This window comes from Coregonus clupeaformis, chromosome 23 (genome assembly GCF_020615455.1).
Source record: "Coregonus clupeaformis isolate EN_2021a chromosome 23, ASM2061545v1, whole genome shotgun sequence".
NCBI classification, from domain to species: domain Eukaryota; kingdom Metazoa; phylum Chordata; class Actinopteri; order Salmoniformes; family Salmonidae; genus Coregonus; species Coregonus clupeaformis.
Genome location: NC_059214.1, coordinates 16,956,316 through 16,983,207, shown reverse-complemented (window position 1 = coordinate 16,983,207; position 26,892 = coordinate 16,956,316).

Below are 26,892 nucleotides of genomic sequence, written 5' to 3'. Positions count from 1 at the left end.
TGAATCACGTTGACAATCTACTGGCAAATCCTTTTCAATCCTTGTCATATGAAGGCAAATTATAGATAAAACGTATCGGTGCTCATCGGCCATTGGACATAAACCTTACACAACAAGTTGGAAATCGCAAATTCAACAATGATTGTTTGGATGGAATCTGGCTAACTGCAAGTGTTGCAAAGCAATCACTAGCCTGTTATCAGTGGAGTGGGTGTGTGGTCCAAATTTGGGTTTAAGGGTCTCTTTTCCAAGCTTAAAAGGATAAACATTCATGCTGTCAATCCAGCATGACTTCTGGAAACTCGGAACTGGGAAATCTCAGACTTCAGTGAGTTCAAGACAACTGGGAACTCGGAAAAAAACTAGCTCCGACTGGGAAAATAAGTGTTGAACAGTCATACAACTCGGAATTCCAAGTCGGGAACTCGGGCCTCTTTCTAGAGCTCTGACCTGAAGATCACTGCCATCATTATTCTATCTTGTTTTTTTTCCGAGTTCCCAGGTGTCTTTTAAACAACATACATTTTCCAGAGAAAGCCAGACTTTGATGACAAAGTTTGATGACCAAGTGTGCCCACAAGGACCACCGCGCCACCTTCGTGTTCAAGTGAGCACAGCACAACAAGGTGAGTCCAAACATGTATTGTATGCTGCTGCATAAATGATGCAATATGCCAGGGAGATGTGTATACTGTAGCTAAGAAAGTAATACTAAGTGTACAGTGAGGGAAAAAAGTATTTGATCCCCTGCTGATTTTGTACGTTTGCCCACTGACAAAGAAATGATCAGTCTATAATTTTAATGGTAGGTTTATTTGAACAGTGAGAGACAGAATAACAACAAACAAATCCAGAAAAACGCATGTCAAAAATGTTATAAATTGATTTGCATTTTAATGAGGGAAATAAGTATTTGACCCCCTCTCAATCAGAAAGATTTCTGGCTCCCAGGTGTCTTTTATACAGGTAACGAGCTGAGATTAGGACCACATTCTTAAAGGGAGTGCTCCTAATCTCAGTTTGTTACCTGTATAAAAGACACCTGTCCACAGAAGCAATCAATCAATCAGATTACAAACTCTCCACCATGTCCAAGACCAAAGAGCTCTCCAAGGATGTCAGGGACAAGATTGTAGACCTACACAAGGCTGGAATGGGCTACAAGACCATCGCCAAGCAGCTTGGTGAGAAGGTGACAACAGTTGGTGCGATTATTTGCAAATGGAAGAAACACAAAAGAACTGTCAATCTCCCTCGGCCTAGGGCTCCATGCAAGATCTCACCTCGTGGAGTTGCAGTGATCATGAGAACAGTGAGGAATCAGCCCAGAACTACACAGGAGGATCTTGTCAATGATCTCAAGGCAGCTGGGACCATAGTCACCAAGAAAACAATTGGTAACGCACTACGCCGTGAAGGACTGAAATTTTGCAGCGCCCACAAGGTCCCCCTGCTCAAGAAAGCACATATACAGGGCCGTCTGAAGTTTGCCAATGAACATCTGAACGATTCAGAGGAGAACTGGGTGAAAGTGTTGTGGTCAGATGAGACCAAAATCGAGCTCTTTTGGCATCAACTCAACTCGCCATGTTTGGAGGAGGAGGAATGCTGCCTATGACCCCAAGAACACCATCCCCACCATCAAATATGGAGGTGGAAACATTATGCTTTGGGGGTGTTTTTCTGCTAAGGGGACGGGACAACTTCACCGCATCAAAGGGACGATGGACGGGGCCATGTACCGTCATATCTTGGGTGAGAACCTCCTTCCCTCAGCCAGGGCATTGAAAATGGGTCGTGGATGGGTATTCCAGCATGACAATGACCCAAAACACACGGCCAAGGCAACAAAGGAGTGACTCAAGAAGAAGCACATTAAGGTCCTGGAGTGGTCTAGCCAGTCTCCAGACCTTAATCCCATAGAAAATCTGTGGAGGGAGCTGAAGGTTCGAGTTGCCAAACGTCAGCCTCAAAACCTTAATGACTTGGAGAAGATCTGCAAAGAGGAGTGAAACAAAATCCCTCCTGATATGTGTGCAAACCTGGTGGCCAACTACAAGAAACTAAGTCATGTTTTGCAGAGGGGTCAAATACTTATTTCCCTCATTAAAATGCAAATACATTTATAACATTTTTGACATGCGTTTTTCTGAATTTTTTTGTTGTTATTCTGTCTCTCACTGTTCAAATAAACCTACCATTAAAATTATAGACTGATCATGTCTTTGTCAGTGGGCAAAAGTACAAAATCAGCAGGGGATCAAATACTTTTTTCCCTCACTGTATGTTGTGTAGTAAGCTGCTGGTAGCCCATGTGCCACACCCTAATAATTTGGTCCCTTTCCCCCTCATAACTCAGCATACTGTTCTGACTTGGTGGTGCACATGTAGCCTATAGCCTGTTTTAGAGAAATATAATCATTGAATATTGTAAGAGTTTTCATTTTCTGCTTCTATGCCCCCTTTTATATCCAATGTTCTGACTTAGTGTATAGGGAGAACACTAAGAATGGCCCATGTTCTGAATTCTGTCGCTGTACATTTCAAAAGTGCTGAAAAAATAGTTATTTTGACTACGTCCGTCCTAGCTCGCTCATTAATGTCTTAATCGAAATTCCAGATTGCCTCTTATCCGCTCGTCGTCCCCTTATGCCATAGTTTGTACATCTCAATTGTCATTAGAAACCACATTTGTTTAAGCAAGTCAGCCATATCAGCTATGTTTTCTTAAAAGGCAGTAAATGAGGCTGAATGAATTGTTTTGCTGCCAGACAAGGCTCCGCTGATAGCCAGGTGTAGCAGTGGTAAGGATTCACTCCATGGTGCTGAAAAGACAGCTTTATGTAGGCCCTAACAGTTTGTGTGCACCGTTTGTCACATTTATAGTGCAATTAATGTATTGTTTAGTGTTGTGTTGTGTTGTGTAGTGGCTTTGCTGGCAGGCATCCACAAAAAATTATGTTTGTTTACCCCACCAAGATTTACATGCTAAAATCGCCACTGACCGGCAGGCATCTTACTGGTAGTAATTGGAAGTTAAAGTTTCAATTAAATGTAAATGTCAATAGTGCACCAGCTAAATTACAGGGGCATGAAGGGATAGGTCCATTCTATGAATTACATTTATATAACTGAAATGACACTCACCATGTATTCAAGAGTATGCTGATGATGTAAATAGAGTCTGAGCTACAACATTTGTTAAAATTAGAAAAATCATAGTTTACGTTTTTAGATCATTTACATTCAAACTTAAAAAATGACATAATAGTTTGGCAATCCTGTTTGAAAGCTTTCAAATGACATCAAACTCAACCTTTTTCAGTGATGAAGACATGGACAGCTTATGGTAGGGTGGGGTCTGCAAAATGGGTCAACTTTGAGCACCTCTCCTGAATTTGCATTCAGGTCCAAAAAGTCATTTTCTGACCACTTCTACCATGGGCATGTTTGAAAGGTTTCGTTCAAATCAAAAGGGGTGCAGTCAGAAAGTGATTGAAATCATATGGAACGTCCCTATAGAGCTCTGTGGCCTAGGTGCAATATCAACAAACAGTGGGTCTGTAAAACTAGCCAAAGCAGGAGCCCTGGTCATAGGGGCTCCATGAAGGTCTAGTGTTAAATGACATACAAACTATATGACACATGAATCAGAGTAGTACATTCATCTCAATATTCAAACTAGCAGATTTGAAAGAAAGTGGCATAATCATATATTATTTCAAAATAAGTGGATGACTAATACAACAAAAATAGCATAATGTGCAGGTGTTTGATAAAATAATTGTGCATTTGTCAATGAGAATGTGTGGCTGCATTCCCCAGACGTAGGCTTTGAAATAATGTCCCAGTTCCTGGTCACACAGTGGAATAATCAGTCCCCCCTTCAGCGTAGCTGGTAGAATGATTTATTCCCATTTTGGTGCCTAGATTGGAGTTTTAATGTATGTAACGAATTGCATCCCATTGGGAAAATGATGGAAGTGGGGGAGGGGGGAGCGGCTGATTTGGTTGCATGACCAAAATGTGACATTTACAATCGAATCACCATATGGGGTCTGTATGGGGTATGTCTGAAAACCCAATCCCAGTGTTCTAGACAAGAGCACAGGGATGGCTTGATCTCGGGTTTGGGTCGGGTTTGGGTTTGGGGGTGTGTCACTGTCACATCAGCAGCAGACCAGAGAATGTCTCTCTCATCATTGACAAGATCTCAGCAGCAGCGCTTATGAAAGGGGAAGAGCCAAGACAAGCCAATCGACTTGGAGAGTAGAAGGTGGCCTTTTTTGAAGAGAGAGAGATACTGTACGGAGGAGTGACATTATCTGGAGACTGTATTTATTATTTCTACATTCAGCTATAGCCCTGTATAGCAGGAGCCTGGTGAAACCTCCAAACATATTCAGCAGGCAGATTTGAGAGCCATTGGATTTAAAGTGCCATATATTATCATGTAACATTCTGCCTGTGTCATGAATTACTGCTGGAACATGCAGAAAATAAATGCTACATCTTATTTTGATATTTTCCCGGTTGTTGAAAAGGAACAAGTATATGTTTTTTAGATATGATTTAGAACCTCTGATCAAATCTGGTGCTTTAAACAACAAATCAGAGCATGAAGATAAAGTCCCTACTAAACATTTATAGGGGATACATAAAGAATAGCTGTAGTTATTAGGGAGGGAGACAGTGCATGTCTATAGGCTTTTCAGTATTGTAGTATTGCATATACTCGGTGGGCCAGTTTCCTGGACACAGATTATGCAGAGTCCTGGAGTAAAAAGCTATTTCAATGGAGAATCTCCATTGCAAACACTTTTAATTTCTGGGCTAGGCTTAATTTGTGTCTGGGAAACTGGACCTCAATACATTATGTAGGCTTCTTTTAACTAGGTTTGATGAGAACGCCATTGTACAATTAACTATGATCTGACCTGTAACAAACTGTTACAAAAAGTATGAGATTAATAATTGTTCAGTTTTGGAAAACAACACTTAGCACATGAGCTAGTAGCTTCCTACGGAAAGAACATCAAAGAAGATGCATTGGGAACAAAATATGGACAAACATGAACAGAAATGTTGGTTAACAATGAGAGGCCCTTATCATTCAAGTAAATGACAGCGTATGAGTTGCCCTTTCAAATCCCAGCCTAGTCCGGAGGGAACCGAATGCTGTAAATATTTAATACACACACGTGTCATCGTGTCACAAATCAATCTGTCCCTCCAATTAGTTCAAATTAATTAAATCGATAGTCAAGAACCGCTCCTGTTTATTGCGAATTGCTGACATCAGTACAGTGAAGATTTATTTGGGACTGTGAATGGGTTTTTTTCGGCAAATTGAATAGGCAGTTTTTCTTCGACTGTCCAATGCATGGCATGTTGTTGAGCAATTTCTCTCATCCTAACTTCAACTTCCAAATTAAACAATCTGAATTAATTTGAATGAAAATCATTCTCTGGGTTCTACCGATCACCAGTGAGGCGGTAGAAGTATTAGCACTAAAAGTGGGCGTTTACTGCCAGGACTGCCTGGGTAAGCAGCCAGGCAGGGTGTTAAACAGATATTTCTACCACGCGTCAAGGCAACGGAACAGCCAGCGGGTCATAAATATGCATGCACCGGGGGTGTTCATGGAAAGCAATAAGGCATCATCATCACAGAGATCACCATGCTGTCACTCTGCTCCGCAGTCACCATTAATAAACACTGACAACATGACCGCTTGACCTGTCCCTGTGGCCATGCGGGTGAAAGATGCCCACCCCACCCCCACCCTCAATGAGAGTGGGTGTACAGCTAACTATGTGTGCGTGCAAAAACAGAGTGTTGAACATACTTTTTTTTGTCGGTCGGGCTTCGACCTCTGGTATCATATAAACACACATAAGACATGGAAGAATGCATATAATTGCGGGAAATTAGCTTTAAAACTGTAACATTTTCTATCCACCAACAAGAGGGGTGTGAACTACGAGATTTGTTAAATTACATAATCCATCTGCCATGCGTCTAATGACACAGAGATGGACGTAATGGTGGTGTTAGTATTACATAACAATACTGCATATTACATTTCTATTCACTGCAGGAACCTAGTGGTGTCTGTATTTGAACAAACAAACACAGCGCCATTGTGGTGCTGGTCTAGCCTCAGGTTGCAGAGGCGTTGTGTACAAACAGAACAGGGGGGCTTGTCACACCTGAGCTGCTGTTGCTCCTTGTCTAAGAGGATTAACCTTTGAATGGACCTGTCTCCATTAGAAGTGTTCTGCAGCAAAGCGGGCGCCTGGGAGCAAGCTGTTGCACTGGGGGATTTTCCTCAGGACACCACCCACCTTGTTTGATCTCCACGAGAGGAGAGGAGAGGAGAGGAGAGACAAAACCAGCAGCAGCTGGGGGCTGGCTTGGTATTTAGAGAAATACACTTCACCACCAGACAGACAGACAGCAGCAGCAGAATCTGCTCAGCTACATTAACCTAGAGTCGATTGACGCACCGGTTCTAGAGATATCTTTTTTTGCATTAGATGCATCTCAATCCACCACATCCACCGATGTCGCACTTCCGCATCTGCGGTAAAAGGTGGCAGAGCTAGAGCGGTGTTTGTCAGACCATGAGACATCCCAAACATCGGTCTTCTCCCAAAAACGTCTGTAGAGTCCGAACAGTTTGACTTACAAACTATTGACCCCCACAAGTATCAGGGGACTCATCTGAAGTCGGTACCATCGATATGCCAACTTCTGTTTGTAGCGTCCGAACCGTTTGGGCCAAAAACTAATGTGGAAAGGGGATATTCTCACGAATACAATGGTGTTCTCCATTTTGTTCTACGACCACCACAAGTGTCACGGGACTCACCTGAAGGTAACCGGTACCGGTTAAGTACAAAGTAGTTTTGTACCTACCCACAAAAGGGGTTACATGTGTAAAGAAAACACACACACAAAAAAAGGTTATATACAGTGCCTTCGGAAAGTATTCAGACCCCTTGTCTTTTTCCACATTTTACATCCTTATTCTAAAATTTATGCAATGTTTTTTTTTCTTCTCATCAATCTACGCACAATACCCCTTAACGACAAAGCAAAAACAGGTTTTAATTAATTGTTGCTAATTTATAAAAAATAACAAAAGTATTCAGACCCTTTACTCAGTACTTTGTTGAAGCACCTTTGGCAGCGATTACAGCCTCAAGTCTTCTTGGGTATGACGATACAAGCTTGGCACAACTGTATTTTGGGAGTTTCTCCCATTCTTCTCTGCAGATCCTCTCAAGCTCTGTCAGGTTGGATGGGGAGTGTCGTTTTCAGGTCTCTCCAGAGATGTTCGATCGGGTTCAAGTCCTGGCTTTGGCTGGGCCACTCAAGGACATGCAGAGACTTGTCCCGAAGCCACTCCTGCGTTGTCTTGGCTGTGTGTTTAGGGTCGTTGTCCTGTTGGAAGGTGAACCTTCTCCCCAGTCTGAGGTCCTGAGCACTCTGGAACAGTTTTTCATCAAGTCCCTGCCGCTGAAAAAAGTCCCCACAGCATGATGCTGCCACCACCATGCTCCACCGTATGAATGGTGCCAGGTTTCCTCCAGACGTGACGCTTGGCATTCAGGCCAAAGAGATCAATCTTGGTTTCATCAGACCAGAGAATCTTGTTTCTCATGGTCTGAGAGTCTTTAGGTGCCTTTTGGCAAACTCCAAGCGGGTTGTCATGTGCCTTTTACCGAGGAGTTGCTTCCGTCTGGCCACTCTACCATAAAGGTCTGATTGGTGGAGTGCTGCAGAGATGGTTGTCCTTCTGGAAGGTTCTCCCATCTCCACAGAGGAACTCTGGAGCTCTGTCAAGGTGACCATCGGGTTCTTGGTCACCTCCCTGACCAAGGCCCTTCTTCCCTGATTGCTCAGTTTGGCCGAGCGGCCAGCTCTAGGAAGAGTCTTGCTGGTTCCAAACTTCTTCCATTTAAGAATGATGGAGGCCACTGTGTTCTTGGGGACCTTCAATGCTGCAGACATTTTTTGGTACCCTTCCCCAGATCTGTGCCTCGACACAATGCTGTATAGGAGCTTTACGGAAAATTCCTTTGACCTCATGGCTTGGTTTTTGCTCTGACACGCACTGTCAACTGTGTGACCTCATATAGACAGATGTGTGCCTTTCCAAATCATGTCCAATCAATTGAATTTGCCACAGGTGGAATCCAATCAAGTTGTAGAAACATCTCAAGGATGATCTATGGAAACAGGATGCAACTGAGCTCAATTTCGAGTCTCATTGCAAAGGGTCTGAATACTTATGTAAATAAGGTATATCTTTTTTTTTTATATAAATGTGCAACAATTTCTAAAAACCTGTTTTCACTTCGTCATTATGGGGTATTGTGTGTAGATTGCTGAGGATGTTTATTTAATCCATTTTAGAATAAGGCTGTAACGTAACAAAGTGTGTAGAAAGTCAAGGGGTCTGAATACTTTCCGAAGGCACTGTATATACATATACATATATATATATATTTCCTGAGCTTTTTTATATCTCCTAGATATAGGACAGACATTCAAAACCTTGTTTCTTATGATTTACGTTTTGACTCTTTTTTTGCCATTTATGAATGTGTTATTCAATGTGTTTCTCTGGGCTATAGTAGTAAAGACCAAATTCAATATTTTATATTTTTATGTTTTTGATACCTAAAGAGGTCCTACATTTTTTTATGAAATAGCTAAATGATCCATAGTATGACCATCTTAAAACAATTCCATATGTCAGCTTAGAACCTTAGACTTACAGGGGTTAAGGATAGGAGGTGACTGACTGGTTGTCAAGGCTCTCTATGCGCTCTATCCTATGTTGAAAGGCTAAAAATGATGAGCTTGTGTAGAAAAAAAGTTGCCTAAGTGCAATGTCTTACAGAGTACTGATGTAATCAACAACGCATTTGTAAACTAAAGTCCAATTATGTTTCAACTTCCCTTTTAGATCTAAAACAGTGTTCCAATAATCAAAGTCCACACCCAATGTAATGAATTCAATGTATTGGAAAACCCCAGCTAAATGACTGTAGGGTCCACAAGTCTGTGCTCCTTACTACAGTCTAGGCCCTATTAGCTGTGATTTATGGGTTCATAACTTTAATTGCTGAAGGGCAGCTGCTCTGTTTCATGATTCAACCCAGTTTTCCAGTGTGTTAACTGCATCACCTGCTGTGATGCAGGATGTTTCTGATAAATAACCCCCCACCTCTGGCTCTATTCATGAAAACTCCAGCCAGAGATCGCTTGATCTGAAGACAGAGGATGTGTCCTAAATGGCACCCTATTCCCTTTATAGGCCCATAGGGCTCTGGTCAAAAGTAGTGTCCAAGGGAATAGGGTGCCATTTGGGACGTAATCGGATTCATTCATCACTTATGAGGCAGGGGACCCTTACATGGTTCTTCTAATTTGGACGGAGGTAATTAATTTGATTACTGGAAGCATTCTAATAGGAGGAGGAGAATATGGGCGATCTCTCCCCGCTGTGTGCCGTCAGAAAACCAACATTTGATTTGGTATTATACGAATACTGAATAAGATGTTGATGCAGGAGAAGAAACTACCGGGAACTCATCACTCCCATGATCTTTAGAGCATCCTCACTGTTTAGCAGTTCAAATCTAATCAGTCACTCTGGTGTATTTGATTGGCAGGCAACGCTGACAGGTAGATTAAGAGCAAGGTGAGAAAACTGATTAGACGGCATCTTAATATGTAGGTTATCATTGTAATCACTACCCTTTGGTAAAGTGCTTGACATTTGCTGTATTGATGACTAAGTACTAGAGCTGGGACGGTAAACCAAAAATTATCGACACTGACTTATCGTGGACATTTTGCTGATATCGTACATTACAATAAATAACCTACAGGGCCCTACTAGTGAAATGTGAAGTTTGAAATGAAATAAATGGGTGAGTTTTAATCAATTGATAGCTACAACATTCAAAGTAGTAGTAGCAGTTTTACGGATAATATTTTTTTTAAACTAACTGTGGTGCACATTAATGTTATAAACGTATTGTTCAATTTATTGTTAGTGTAAAAATTCAGTCAATTTATTGTGATATGAATTTTGTCCATATCGCCCAGCTGTACTTAGTACTACTATTACTATTAAGTGTAAATCAAATCAAATTGTATGGGTCACTTACACATATTTTGACTATAAACATAAGGCAGCAGTCTCTAAGGTGCAGGGTAGAGTACCGGGTGGTAGCGGGCTAGAAACAATGACTAAGGTTCAGGGCAGGGTACCAGGAGGAGGCTGGCTAGTGGTGACTATTTAACAGTCTGATGGCCTGGAGATAGAAGCTGTTTTTCAGTGACTTGCTCCCAGCTTTGATGCACCTGTACTGTTAAATAGGCTGTGGCTTGGGTGGCTGAGGTCCTTGATGATCTTCTTGGCCTTCCTGTGACACCGGGTGCTGTAGATGTCCTGAAGGGCAGGCGCTGTGCCCCCGCTGATGCGTTGGACTGACCGCACCACCCTCTGGAGAGCCCTGCGGTTGCGGACTGTACAATTGCCGTACTAGGCGGTGATACAGCCCGACAGGCTGTTCTCAATTGTGCATCTGTAGAAGTTAGTGAGGGTCTTAGGGGCCAAGCTGAATTTCTTCAGCCTCCAGAGGTAGAAGAAGAGCTGTTGAGCCTTCTTCACCACACTGTTTGTTTGAATGGACCATTTCAGGTTATCAGTGATGTGCACGCCGAAGAACTTGAAGCTTTTCACCCTCACCACTCCAGTTGATGTGGATGGAGGCGTGCTCTCTCTGCTGTCTCCTGAAGTCCACGATCAGCTCCTTTGTTTTGTTGACGTTGAGGGAGAGGTTATTTTCCTGACACCACTCCGCCAGGGCCCTCACCTCCTCCCTGTAGGATGTCTCGTCATTGTTGGTAATCAGGCCTACCACTGTTGTGTCGTCAGCAAACTTGATGATTCAGTTGGAGACGTGCGTGGTCACGCAGTCATGGGTGAACGGGGAGTACAGGAGAGGGGGCTGAGCACGCACCCCTGTGGGGCTCCCGTGTTGAGGATTAGTGTGGCGGAGGTGTTGTTGCCTACCTTCACCACTTGGGGTCGGCCCATCAGGAAGTCCAGGACCCAGTTACACAGGGCGGGGTTCAGACCCAGGGCCCAGGGCCTTATTGATGAGCTTGGAGGGTACTATGGTGTTGAAGGCTGAGCTGTAGTCAATTAACAGCATTCTTACATAGGTATTCCTCTTATCCAGATGAGATTGGGCAGTGTGTAGTGCGATGGCATCATCTGTGGATCTGTTGGAGTGGTAATCAAATTGTAGTGGGTCTAGGGTGTCGGGTAAGGTGGACCACAGGTGTAGACTGTGGTTGTACAGTAGCTGTCTGACCTACTGTATACTAAAGCAATAAGGCCCGAGGGGGTATGGTATATGGCCAATGTACCATGGCTAAGGACTGTTCTTATGCACGACGCAGTGCGGAGTGCATGGATACAGCCCTTAGCCGTGGTATAATGGCCATATACCGCAAACTCCCGAGGTGCCTTATTGCTATTATAAACTGGTTACAAACGGAATTAGAACAGTAAAAATACATGTTTTGTCATACCCGTAGTATACGGTCTCCACGGCTTTCATGGTGAAAAGGCTAAACGTCATGGTATATGATCTCACATGCACGCAGCTGAATGCTGTTTTAGTCAATCAGCATCCAGTATCCAAACTACCCAGCCTATAAAATTCCATATAGGGCTTCTGACGACAGATCATTTCAATTTGCAGTAAGGTATGACTAGAACGTGAGTCAGTGTCTTATAAAAGGAACTGCTTTCCTAGAAATGTCCATGTTGAAGTAAAATGAATGTATATACATAAGAGCACACAGCATTATACTGTAAATAAAAGCTGAAAACTGTAGGTAAAAACTCTTTACACTCAGGGACATTGTAATTGCTGACTGCTAAAATCTGCAGTAGCAGTCAGGTAATCCAAAAGAGCCCTTCCCCAAACTACAAAGTATATTTGATCATCAAACAAACACGCTCTGTAAAAGTGAGAGGCAGCCATGATGTTTGTTGGGAAAAGAACATGTTAATATAAAATTGATGTCTTAAGGAATGTACCGACTGATACATGAGAAAGTGGGCTGTAGCTGAAGCACATTCGGCAGAGAGAGACAAGGCCAATGCCCATCTATTTCATTATTCCCCCGTCTACCCTGGGGTTACTGTCAATGCGCCTTTCCTCATGTGAAACTTCTAGGAAACCAGTGCGATTTCCTTTTTCAGTTAATCTAACATTGGATTCCTTGCTTCCAAGACCAACATTTCCCTTAGGTTATGTCTCAATTACCTCTCCTTCCTCCCAAAGTGTCCACTTGTTCACTTCCCTTCACTGATTTGAAAGGAAATGGCTGGTTTAAAAAGTATGGTGAAAAGTCCCACTAGCCCATGCCTCCACCAATCCAATGTTCTTAGAATGATGGTAAGTAGTGAACATGTACACACTTCAGAAAGGAGATATTATTGGGACGCACCCTTAGATTGCACATTGCTCACCTTCGATCGTAATGGCAACAGCAATGTGCTATGTGGCATAACAAAAGAATAGGTCTGCAAAATACTGAATATAATTAGCTTTTCCCACAATCCTTTACAGCTAAAGTCACGCTAGCATGTGATGTATAGGTGACTGACTATGACTGCAAGGTATGAAGTCTTAAAACGGCATAATTGCTAAACGAAGACATGAAAAAATATGAAAACCCGAGCATAAATGTTGTCAAGCCAAATTAGAAAAATTGCTGCTCATATTAAAAAAATTCAGAGTATGTGAAAAAATATATAATAAATGTTGGGTCGATGCACACTGCCCTCTTACTGTAGCAAAAAATGAAGACATATTTTGTGCATGTTGATATACTTACGTTAGACATCATTAATCACTGTGGCCTGCCTGCCAAAAACATCTCCATATACAGTGCATTCTGAAAGTATTCAGACCCCTTCCCTTTTTCCACATTTTGTTATGTTACAGCCTTATTCTAAAATGGATTAAATAAACAATTTCTCATCAATCTACACACAATACCCCATAATGACAAATTAAAAACAGGTTCTTAGACATTTTTGCAAATTTATTTAAAAAAAATGATAATACCTTATTTACATAAGACCCTTTACTATGAGACTCGAAATTGACATAAGGTGCATCCTGTTTCCATTGATCATCCTTGAGATGTTTCTACAACTTGATTGGAGTCCACCTGTGGTTAATTACAATTGATTGGACATGATTTGGAAAGGCACACACCTGTCTATATAAGGTCCCACAGTTGACAGTGCATGTCAGAGCAAAAACCAAGCCATAAGGTCGAAGGAATTGTCCGTGGAGCTCCGAGACAGGATTGTGGCGAGGCAGAAATCTGGGGAATGGTACCAAAACATTTCTGCATCATTGATGGTCCCCAAGAGCACAGTGGCCTCCATCATTCTTAAATGGAAGATTTGGAACCACCAAGACTCTTCCTAGAGCTGGCCGCCCGGCCAAACTGAGCAATCGGGGGAGAAGGGCCTTGGTCAGTGAGGTGACCAAGAACCCGATGGTCACTCTGACAGAGCTCCAGAGTTCCTCTGTGGAGATGGGAGAACCTTCCAGAAGGACAACCATCTCTGCAGCACTCCACCAATCAGGTCTTTATGGTAGAGTGGCCATAAAAGGCACATGACAGCCCGCTTGGAGTTTGCCAAAAGGCACCTAAAGGACTCTCAGATTAAACAAAAATTGAACTCTTTGGCCTGAATGCCAAGTGTCACATCTGGAGGAAACCTGGCGCCATCCCTACGGTGAAGAATGGTGGTGACAGCACCATGCTGTGGGGATGTTTTTCAGCGGCAGGGACTGGGAGACTAGTCAGGATCGAGGGAAAGATGAATGGAGCAAAGTACAGAGAGATCCTTGATGAAAACCTGCTCCAGAGTGCTCAGACTGGGGCAAAGGTTCACCTTCCAACACGACAACGACTCTAAGCACACAGTTAAGACAACTCAGGAGTGGCTTTGGGACAAGTCACTGAATGTCCTTGAGTGGCCCAGCCAGAGCCCGATCGAACAGCTCTGGAGAGACCTGGAAATAGCTGTGCAGCGACGCTCCCCATCCAACCTGACAGAGCTTGAGAGGATCTGCAGAGAAGAATGGGAGAAACTCCCCAAATACAGGTGTGCCAAGCTTGAAGCGTCATATCCAAGAAGACTCAAGGTAATAATCGCTGCCAAAAGTGCTTCAACAAAGTACTGAGTAAAGGGTCTGAATACTTATGTAAATGTGATATTTCCATTTTTTATTTTTTATGAACTTTAAAAAAAATCTATAAACCTGTTTCTGCTTTATCATTATGGGGTAGTGTGTGTAGATTGATGAGGGAAAACAAACAATTTATTCAATTTTAGAATAAGGCTGTAACGTAACAAAATGTGGAAAAAGTCAAGGGGTCAGAATACTTTCCGAATGCACTGTAAGCTCAACGTGGTGACAAATGCTTATTGTGTCCATTGCAGAAATCCCAAATACTCTATGAAAGATACAATTGATCAGTGCCAGAAAATGACAAACCCTGTCTTATAATTTGGACATATCCCACCAACACTGAGTTTAATGGTGACCCAGGCAATATGTCAGCAAGACCTTTGCTTTAAACAAGTATTTAATCTACCTGTGCATAATATATTAATTGAAGCAAGGCTATGTGGGAGATGGTGTTAAAAAGTTAGCATATAGCCTGATGTTCCTTCTCTGCACATCAATATGAGGACTGAGATTTCAAAACGTGCTCCTGACCAAACTGCGCGCATTATCTTAGGGCAGAGACCCCTAACAATACGAGCCATTTCAGCTGTGCCCGAGGTCATGCATTAGACCAGCTACCAGGCTATTTCTGTGTCCCTTCTACGAAAAATAACTGTTTTTCAGTATAGTAAAGAGTGTCTGAGCCATAATACATCTCATCGATTGATTCCTGGACGCGCAGGCCTAGTGTTTAAACAATAATTGATTTCTCTATTCACAATGTTTCTGGAAGCATTGATTCTAGCACATCAGCAGCTGCTGAGCTTCATATCAGTTTGGGTGGAGTTATAGTCAAAATGGAGTTATGGTGGAGTTATAGTCAAAATGTTATTATGAGTGTTAAATTGGGAAACAGTGCTTTTGGCAGAGGTGTGTAATCTTCTAAATAAACGCGATCTGAATTTCTTTCCCATTTACAGAGTAGTCCAATTCTCCATTGTATCAGTGACACTGAGGACACTGACTATTGTGACAGTGAAAACAGTCATTAGAGCATCACAAAGCGACGATTCTTGCACAAAGAGACACACAATTGCAAACAATTATTAGAAAATGGCGGAGAGGCAAATAGGAAATGAACCGTTAAACCTATTTCCAGGTTCTTTGAAGTAGTCTGGAGCGGCAAAGGTCATTCTAAAAAGATGTTGTTTGTGTCATTTTTGTGACCAAATTCAAATTTCACAGTGTACAAAAAGCCCACTGGCTACAGTCATAAATACAACTCTGTGGATTCTGGGTCTTTACATTTTTTTCTCATTTCGCACCTGACCTTTGTATCCTCAGATAAGGCCAAGGGCTCTCAAACCTATGTCTGCCTGGGATACGATTACAACAAACTTTTTCCTAGAAAGGCTTCAGTTTGTTCAAAACAGCGTCAACACATTCAGAGTGGCTCATATTAGCACTGCTTCTTTAGACTGGTGAAATGCCTCAGAGCCAGCTGAGGGAAGGGAAATCTTCATTTTTCATCATTATTATTAAAGTGGGACAGCAATGTAAACAGCTCCGGTGAAATGGCAAGATGAGCCTGCAACAATGTTCTCTGTGTGTGTGTGTGTGTGTGTGTGCGCGCGCGCACGCCTGCATGTGGTCAGTTCGATAGAGTAACAACAGTGTATTTCTGGAGAACATGCTCCATGGTAGCGCTGTCTAGTTGTCATGAAAGGTTGCTAGGTGAATACTTGGTGAATATGTGCTAATGTTGGGAGGCAGGTAGGCAAGCGGTTAAGCGCATTGGGCCAGTAACTGAATAAGTTATAAATCTGTCTGTGCCCTTGAGCAAGGCATTTAAACCTAATTGCTCCTGTAAATCGATCTGGATAAGAGCATCTGCTAAATTAATAAAATGAAAATGTCTAATGGAGAAAGCAGCATGAATAACTGTGATTAATATGGATGCGTTAGCCTCATACAGTGGGGAGAACAAGTATTTGATACACTGCCGATTTTGCTGGTTTTCCTACTTACAAAGCATGTAGAGGTCTGTAATTTTTATCATAGGTACACTTCAACTGTGAGAGACGGAATCTAAAACAAAAATCCAGAAAATCACATTGTATGATTTTTAAGTAATTAATTTGCATTTTATTGCATGACATAAGTATTTGATACATCAGAAAAGCAGAACTTAATATTTGGTACAGAAACCTTTGTTTGCAATTACAGAGATCATACGTTTCCTGTAGGTCTTGACCAGGTTTGCACACACTGCAACAGGGATTTTGGCCCACTCCTCCCTACAGACCTTCTCCAGATCCTTCAGGTTTCGGGGCTGTCTCTGGGCAATACGGACTTTCAGCTCCCTCCAAAGATTTTCTATTGGGTTCAGGTCTGGAGACTGGCTAGGCCACTCCAGGACCTTGAGATGCTTCTTACGGAGCCTCTCCTTAGTTGCCCTGGCTGTGTGTTTCGGGTCGTTGTCATGCTGGAAGAACCAGCCACGACCCATCTTCAATGCTCTTACTGAGGGAAGGACGTTGTTGGCCAAGATCTCGCGATACATGGCCCCATCCATCCTCTCCTCAATACGGTGCAGTCGTCCTGTCCCCTTTGCAGAAAAGCATCCCCAAAGAATGATGTTTCCACATCCATGCTTCACGGTTGGGATGGCGTTCTTGGTGTTGTACTCATCCTTCTTCTCCCTCCAAACACGACGAGTGGAGTTTAGACCAAAAAGCTCTATTTTTGTCTCATCAGACAACATGACCTTCTCCAATTCCTCCTCTGGATCATCCAGATGGTCATTGGCAAACTTCAGATGGGCTTTGGCATGCGCTGGCTTGAGCAGGGGGGACCTTGCGTGCGCTGCAGGATTTTAATCCATGACGGCGTAGTGTGTTACTAATGGTTTTCTTTGAGACTGTGGTCCCAGCTCTCTTCAGGTCATTGACCAGGTCCTGCCGTGTAGTTCTGGGCTGATCCCTCACCTTCCTCATGATCATTGATGCCCCACGAGGTGAGATCTTGCATGGAGCCCCAGACCGAGGGTGATTGACAGTCATCTTGAACTTCTTCCATTTTCTAATAATTGCGCCAACAGTTGTTGCCTTCTCACCAAGCTGCTTGCCTATTGTCCTGTAGCCCATCCCAGCCCTGTGCAGGTCTACAATTTTATCCCTTATGTCCTTACACAGCTCTCTGGTCTTGGCCATTGTGGAGAGGTTGGAGTCTGTTTGATTGATTGTGTGGACAGGTGTCTTTTATACAGGTAACGAGTTCAAACAGGTGCAGTTAATACAGGTAATAAGTGGAGAACAGGAGGGCTTCTTAAAGAAAAACGAACAGGTCTGTGAGAGCCGGAATTCTTACTGATTGGTAGGTGATCAAATACTTATGTCATGCAATAAAATGCAAATTAATTACTTAAAAATCATACAATGTGATTTTCTGGATTTTTGTTTTAGATTCCGTCTCTCACAGTTGAAGTGTACCTATGATAAATATTACAGACCTCTACATGCTTTGTAAGTAGGAAAACCTGCAAAATCGGCAGTGTATCAAATACTTGTTCTCCCCACTGTAGATATTTGCTAGAGCAGGATCACAGAGAGGGCGTCTGGTTCTGTTTAGGGGCCATTTGAAGGGATATAGATCCATGGAAATACACTTGGATTTACATTATTACATTTGAGAGGCAAGATTCTAATCAGATCCATATTTTCTAAAGTATGACAGTCTTTGGCAGTCTCATTAACCCTTTATAGAATGACGAATATCAATACTTGGGCTATATAAGCACTATCCTAAGTACTAACAAGTTACAAGGCTTAATAACCTCTTAAGGATCGGACTTTTTTTCAATTTTCACCTAAAATGACATACCCGAATCTAACTGCCTGTAGCTCAGGACCTGAAGCAAGGATATGCATATTCTTGATTCCATTTGAAAGGAAACACTTTGAAGTTTGTGGAAATGTGAAATTAATATAGGAGAATATAACACATTAGATCTGGTAAAATGTAATACAAAACAAAAAAACATGCATTTTCTATTTATTTTATGTTCCATCATCTTTGAAATGCAAGAGAAAGGCCACAATATAATATTGCAGTTTAGGCGCAATTTAGATGATTGGCACTAGATGGCAGCAGTGTGCGCAAAGTTTCAGATTGATCCGGTGAAGCATTTTGTATCAAGTCAGCTCAAATGTGCCGAATTTGTCAATTGATACATTTCAAGTACATAACTATAGAGAAAATACAAAAATGATATGGTAATACAAAATGTAAGTTTACACACTCCCAGGAATACATGATAGATCATTAGCTTATACACTAACTTTCACACATCTAGATGGCCAGACGGGGTGGGTGTGGAGCCAGAGACAGCAGGGCTTCAAACTGTAGAACCCAGTTCCTACATTTGAATATAAAAATGGATTTGGTCAAACAAAACTATGCTATATTTTATCTCTGGAACCCTTAGGATGACAAATCAGAGCAAGATTTTCTGAATGCAAGTACATTATTTACCTTCAGCAGTGAATGTATCAAACCAGTTGCCGTGTTGCGTTTTTTGTTGTTGTGCACTCTCCTCATACAATAGCATGGTATTTTTTCACTGTAATAGCTACTGTAAATTGGACAGTGCAGTTAGATTAACAAGAATTTAAGCTTTCTGCCCATATAAGACATGTCTATGTGTCACGCCCTGACTCAGGGGACTCTTAGATGTTGAGTCAGGGTGTGTATATTCTTTGTTATATATATTCTATGTGGTAGTTCTATTATGTGTAGATCTATGTTGGCCGGTGTGGTTCCCAATCAGAGGCAGCTGTAGCTCGTTGTCTCTGATTGGGGACCATACTTAGGCAGCCTATTGGCACTAGTGGGTTGTGGGATCTTGTTCCGTGTAAGGTATGTTGGTTGTGTCTACCTTGGACTTCACGTTTCGTTTAGTTTGTTGTTGTGTTTATTTGTTATAATAAACATGTATGCATATCACGCTGCGCCTTGGTCCGTCCCGTCCTTCAACGAGTGTGACAGAAGATCCCACCAGACCTGGACCAAGCAGTGTGCCGAGGAGGAGCAGAGAGGATGGACTTGGCAGGAGATAAGAGAGGATCTGGCAAGAAAGATGGAGGCCCTGAAATGGATCAGGGTGGAGAGGCAACCCCAAGATAATTTTTTTGGGGGCACACGGTGTGGACGACGAGGCAGCAGGAGGCCGCGATAGGGCGGATCTGCTGGTTAGGAGAGGAGGCCACCAGATTACGGGGGCTATTGGTTCAGAGGGAGCAGGAGATATTCGGTCAGAGGGAGGCGCTACAGGAGGCTAGAAGGGAGAAGGAAGGTGTAGAGGCACGGCGAGAGGAGCTGGTTAGGCAGCAGAAGGAGCGGGGGTTAATAAAGGAACCCAGTCCTGCTACTCGCACCAAGCAAGTGGTGCGTGTCGCCAGTCCGGTCCGGCCCGTTCCTGCTCCCCGCACCAAGCCAGTGGTACGCGTCGCCAGCCCGGCCCGGCCTGTTCCTGCTCCCCGCACCAAGCCAGTGGTGTGCGTCGCCAGCCCTACCCGGCCTGTTCCAGCTCCTCGCACCAAGCCAGTGGTGCGCGTCGCCAGCCCGGCCCGGCCTGTTCCTGCTCCTCGCACCAAGCCAGTGGTGCGCGTCGCCAGTCCGGCCCGGCCCGTTCCCCCCCCCCTCGCACCAAGCCTGTGGTGCGTTTGTCCGGCACGGCCCATGCCCGTTCCACCGGTGCCTTGTCCGGCACCGGTCAGCTGCTCCACTCCGGAGACAGAGCAGTCCGCTCCACCGGTGCCTGATCTAGTTCCGGTCAGCTGTTCCACTCCGGACCCAGAGCAGTCCGCTCCACCGGTGCCTGATCTAGTTCCGGTCAGCTGTTCCACTCCAGAGCCAGAGCAGTCCGCTCCACCGGTGCCTGATCCAGCTCCGGTCAGCGGCTCCACTCCGGAGCCAGAGTAGTCCGCTCCACCGGTGCCTAGTCCAGCTCCGGTCAGCGGCTCCAGTCCAGACCATGACGTCAGCCCCTCTCCAGGTTCGGGGTCTCCCACACCAGGGTCCAGAAAGGGCCTGGCGTATCGTGGGAGGAAGGAGAGGGGAAGTAGCGCGCCGAGGTCCAGACCAGACCAGGGGCGCAACAGGGAGGCGGAGAGTGAGAGGTCGTCACGCCCCGAGCCGGATCCGCCTCCGAGGCGGAATGCCCACCCGGCCCCTACCCTGTTATGTTTATGTTGTGCGGTCGGAGTCTGCACCTTTGGGGGGGGGTACTGTCACGCCCTGACTCAGGGGACTCTTAGATGTTGAGTCAGGGTGTGTATATTCTTTGTTATATATAGTCTATGTTGTAGTTCCATTATGTGTAGATCTATGTTGGCCGGTGTGGTTCCCAATCAGAGGCAGCTGTAGCTCGTTGTCTCTGATTGGGGACCATACTTAGGCAGCCTTTTGGCACTAGTGGGTTGTGGGATCTTGTTCCGTGTAAGGTATGTTGTCTACCTTGGACTTCACGTTTCGTTTAGTTGTTTTGTCGTTGTGTTTATTCGGTATAATAAACATGTATGCATATCACGCTGCGCCTTGGTCCGTCCCGTCCTTCAACGAGCGTGACACTATGTCCTGGAAAGTTTGCTGTTACTTACAACAGTCATGCTAATCACATTAGCGCACGTTAGCTCAACCGTCCCGTATACGGGACACCGATCCCGTAGAGGTTAAAATAATCAATACCATGTTAAGGTGGGGCTCTCCATATATGTTTGGATTTACTCAAGTTGTTTTACCTCATGTCAGTGTTGCTAGAGCTGCCCACTTATCTACATAGACATTTGGAAATAGGATATTTTTTGTTGTTGTAGCGTTTACTTACAAAAAAATACATTAATTATTCAGGCTTTACTCCAATTAAACCCTAGGAGAAAGCAAATTATTTAAAATCAAAAGGTTTGGTGATATATAAGGGTATGACCAAACCTCCTCACAATAAAATAATCATAAAAAGGAAATATTGTTTATAAAATATTTAATCTATTCATGTAAATTCAGATTGGTCATTGTAAACTGACCCTAAATGATTTGGGTCCAACTAATTAAATATGACTGTAACAAAGCTGTATTTCATTCAACCAGACACTTATCTATTCTGCATATTTAAAAGCATTGTGTACATTGAGATTTCCTTTAAGACTGGATTGGAACAGTGGCATTTTCCTGTTGCCTGAACTAGCCTCCATCAGTGCCATGTCTGATCTTTAGTGTTTTGTTGTTTGTGTGTAGAACAGAAACGAGGCAGGAGAGAATGCCTGGGAGTGTGCATACAGCCTACAGCCTTCAAACAGTAAACAATGGGCAGAGCAAGTCACTAATTGGAGTATACCCAAAGGATATGTTTTATTTGAAGCTTTACAACAAAGGGGATGAGGGAACGAGTGGCATTTCACACTCAACAAAAGCAAAGGCCATTTGTATTGCAGTTGCCGTCAAATAGTCCTGTAATTCTACTGGTTGTCTGTCCATCAACTTGCACTTATTTCCTCCCCAGCATACACTACCGTTCAAAAGTTTGGGGTCACTTAGAAATGTCCTTGTTTAAAAAAAAAAATAATGTTGTGTTGTCCATTAAAATAACATCAAATTGATCAGAAATACAGTGTAGACATTGTTAATGTTGTAAATGGCTATTGTAGCTGGAAACTGCTGATTTTTAATGGAATATTTACATAGGCGTACAGAGGTCCATTATCAGCAACCATCAGTCCTGTGTTCCAATGGCACGTTGTGTTTGCTAATCCAAGTTTATCATTTTAAAAGGCTAATTGATCATTAGAAAACCCTTTTGCAATTATGTTAGCACAGCTGAAAACTGTTGTGCTGATTAAAGAAGCAATAAAACTGGCCTTCTTGAGACTAGTTGAGTATCTGGAGCATCAGACATTGTGGGTTCGATTACAGGCTCAAAATGGCCAGAAACAAATAACTTTCTTCTGAAACTCGTCAGTGTATTCTTGTTCTGAGAAATGAAGGCTATTCCCGCAAAACACCAGTCTCAACGTCAACAGTGAAGAGGCGATTCCGGGATGCTGACCTTCCAGGCAGAGTTGCAAAGAAAAAGAATTATCTCAGACTGCCCAATAATCTTTTATTTTCATTGGACAGGCTGAGAAATGGCTTTTTCTTTGCAACTATGCCTATTTTTTTTTTTCCCCCCTTTATTTAACCAGGTAAGCCAGTTGAGAACAAGTTCTCATTTACAACTGCAGCCTGGCCAAGATAAAGCAAAGCAGTGCGATTAAAAACAACAACACAGAGTTACATATGGGGTAAACAAAATAAAGTAAAATATACAACAGAAAATATATATACAGTGTGTGCAAGTTTAGTAAATTATGGAGGTAAGGCTATAAATAGGCCATAGTGCAAAATAGTTAAAATTTCGTATTAACACTGGAATAATAGATGTGCAAAAGATGATGTGTAAATAGAGATACTGGGGTGCAAATTAGCAAAATAAATAACAATATGGGGATGAGGTAGTTGGATGGGCTAATTACAGATGGGCTGTGTACAGGTGCAGTGATGGGTAAGCTGCTCTGACAACTGACGCCTAAAGTTAGTGAGGGAGATAAGAGTCTCCAGCTTCAGAGATTTTTGCAGTTCGTTCCAGTCATTGGCAGCAGAGAACTGGAAGGAATGGCGGACAAAGGAGGTGTTGGCTTTGGGGATGACCAATGAGATATACCTGCTGGAGCGCAGACTACGGGTGGGTGTTACTATGGTGACCAGTGAGCTAAGATAAGACGGGGATTTGCCTAGCAGTGATTTATAGATGACCTGGAGCCAGTGGGTTTGGTGACGAATATGTAGTGAGGGCCAGCCAACAAGAGCGTACAGGTCACAATGGTGGGTAGTATATGGGGCTTTGGTGACAAAAGGGATGGCACTGTGATAGACTACATCCAATTTGCTGAGTAGAGTGTTGGAGGCTATTTTGTAAATGACATCGCCGAAGTCAAGGATCGGTAGGATAGTCAGTTTTACAAGGGCATGTTTGGCAGCATGAGTGAAGGAGGCTTTGTTGCGAAATAGGAAGCCGATTCTAGATCTAACTTTTGATTGGAGATGCTTAATGTGAGTCTGGAAGGAGAGTTTACAGTCTAACCAGACACCTAGGTATTTGTAGTTGTCCACATACTCTAGGTCAGACCCACCGAGAGTACTGATTCTAGTCGGGTGGGCGGGTGCAAGCAGTGTTCGGTTGAAGAGCATGCATTTAGTTTTACTAGTGTTTAAGAGCAGTTGGAGGCTATGGAAGGAGTGTTGTATGGCGTTGAAGCTCGTTTGGAGGTTCGTTAACACAGTGTCCAATGAAGGGCCAGATGTATACAAAATGGTGTCATCCGCATAGAGGTGGATCCGAGCGTCACCAGCAGCAAGAGCAACATCATTGATATACACAGAGAATAGAGTCGGCCCGAGAATTGAACCCTGTGGCACCCCCATAGAGACTGTTAGAGATCCATACAACAGGCCCTCCGATTTGACACATTGAACTCTATCTGAGAAGTAGTTGGTGAACCAGGCGAGGCAGTCATTTGAGAAACCAAGGCTATTTAGTCTGCCAATAAGAATGCGGTGGTTGACAGAGTCGAAAGCCTTGGCCAGGTAGATGAAGACGGCTGCGCAGTATTGTATTTTATCGATCACGGTTATAATATCGTTTAGGACCTTGAGCGTGGCTGAGGTGCACCCATGACCAGCTCGAAAACCGGATTGCATAGCGGAGAAGGTAAGGTGGGATTCGAAATGGTCGGTGATCTGTTTGTTAACTAGGCTTTCAAAAACGTTCGAAGGGCAGGGCAGGATGGATATACGTCTGTAACAGTTTGGATCTAGAGTGTCACCCCCTTTGAAGAGGGGGAGTTTTCCAATCTCTGGGTATCTCAGACGTTACGAAAGAGAGGTTGAACAGGCTCATAATAGGGGTTGCGACAATTTCGGCAGCTAATTTTAGAAAGAAAGGGTCCAGATAGTCTAGCCCAGCTGATTTGTAGGGGTCCAGATTTTTCAGCTCTTTCAGAACATCAGCTGTCTGAATTTGTGTAAAGGAGAAGCGGGGGGGGGGGGACATGGGCAAGTTGCAGCGGAGGGTGCAGAGCTGGTGGCCGGAGTAGTGGTAGCCAGGTGGAAAGCATGGCCAGCCGTAGCAAAATGCTTGTTGAAATTCTCGATCATTGTAGATTTATCGGTGGTGACAGTGTTTCCTAGCCTCAGTGCAGTGGGCAGTTGGAAGGAGGTGCTCTTATTCTCCATGGCCTTTACAGTGTCCCAAAACTTTTTGGAGTTAGTGCTACAGGATGCACATTTCTGTTTGAAAAAGCTAGCCTTTGCTTTCCTAACTGATTGTGTATATTGGTTCCTGACATATTGCGGGGGCTGTTCGATGCTAATGCAGTACACCACGTAAAAATTTATGCACACATGACTGTAAGTCACTTTGGATAAAAGCGTCTGCTAAATGGCATATTATTATTATTATTATTATTATTATTATTATTATTATTATGTTTTTGTGCTGGTCAAGGGCACTCAAGTCTGACGAGAACCAGGGGCTATATCTGTTCTTAGTTCTGCATTTTTTGAATGGGCATGCTTATTTAAGATTGAGAGGAAAGCACTTTTAAAGAACAACCAGGCATCCTCTACTGACGGAATGAGGTCAATATCCATCCATGTCAATTAGAAAGGCCTGCTCGCTAAAGTGTTTTAGGGAGCGTTTGACAGTGATGAGGGGTGGTCGTTTGACCGCGGACCTATTACGGACGCAGGCAATAAGGCAGTGATCGCTGCGATCCTGGTTGAAGACAGCGGAGGTGTATTTAGAGGGTACATTTGTCAGGATGATATCTATGAGGGTGCCCATGTTTACAGATTTTGGGTTGTACCTGGTAGGTTCGTTGATAATTTGTGTGAGATTGAGGGCATCTAGTTTAGATTGTAGGTTGGCCGGGGTGTTAAGCATATCCCAGTTTAGGTCACCAAGTAGTATGAACTCTGAGGATAGATGGGGGGCAATCAGTTCACATATGGTGTCCAGGGCACAGCTCGGGGCTGAGGGGGGTCTGTAGCAAGCGGCAACAGTGAGAGACTTATTTCTGGAAAGGTGGATTTTTAGAAGTTGAAGCTCAAACTGTTTGGGCACAGACCTGGATAATATGATAGAGCTCTGCAGGCTATCTCTACAATAGATTGCAACCCCACCCCCTTTGGCAGTTCTATCGAGATGGAAAATGTTGTAGTTGGGGATGGACATTTCTGCATTTTTGGTGGCCATCCTAAGCCAGTATTCAGACACTGCTAGAACATCAGGGTTGGCGGAGTGTGCTAACGCAGTGAATAACTCAAACTTGGGGAGGAGGCTTCAGATGTTAACGTGCAAGAAACCAAGGCTTTTACGGTTACAGAAGTCAACAAATGATAACGCCTGGGGAGTAGGAGTGATACTGGGGGATACAGGGCCTGGGTTAACCTCTACATCACCAGAGGAACAGAGGAGGAGTAGAATAAGGATACGGCTAAAGGCTTTAAGAGCTGGTCTTCTAGTGCGTTGGGTACAGAGAAAAAAAGGGGCAGATTTCCGGGCGTTGTAGAATAGATTCAGGGCATTATGTACAGACAAGGATATGGAAGGATATGAGTACAGTGGAGGTAAACCTAAGCGTTGGGTAACGATGAAAGAGATAGCATCACTGGAGGCACCGATTGAATCGGTCTCCGCGTGTATGGGGGGTGGGACAAAGGAGCTGTCTAAGGCAGGTTGAGCTGGGCTGGGGGCTCTACAGTGAAATAGTACAATAAGAAATAACCGAAACAGCAATAAGCAAGGCATATTGACATGGGAGAGAGGCATAAAGCAATCACAGGTGTTATTCGAGAGAGCTAAGATAACAGCTGGTAATGGCAACAAAGTTTGGGCTGAGGCTAAACATAAACAGGATGCGGTACCGTATAAAGTCCAGCAGGCATCAGCTGTATAGCTGAGTTATCATAAGGTCCGGTGAACTTCAATAGGAGAGTTCGGAGGTAGTTCGGGGGCTGCTACAGCACTGGCGAGCAAGAGGCCCGGCTTGCGTGTGCTAGCGGGCCGGGGCTAGCAGATGGATCTTTGTGGTCGACGTCGTAATGGGAAGCCTGTTGAAACCACATCAGACGATTTAGTCGGCAAACCAGTCGTGTTGGATCAGCGGGGCTCCGTGTCAACACTAGGAGGTCCCGTCCGGTTGACAGAGAGGTAGATAGCCGGGAGATGGGCTTTGCTCGAGGCTAGCTCAAGGCTAACTGGTGTTTGCTAAGGGGCAATGGTAATTAGCCAATGACAACAGCCTTTTGGTTACAGCTAGCTGGTTACGATGATCCGGCGCTAGGGTCCAGTGATTCTGGCAGAAAATCCGATATGCTCTGGGTCAATAGCACGCTGTGCAGACTGGCCGACAAATTGTCCAGGCTAGAGCTAGAGCTGGCTGGTGGGTAGTGCAGGCCACGGACAATGGTGAAGACGCTAACGGTGCCTAATAGCAA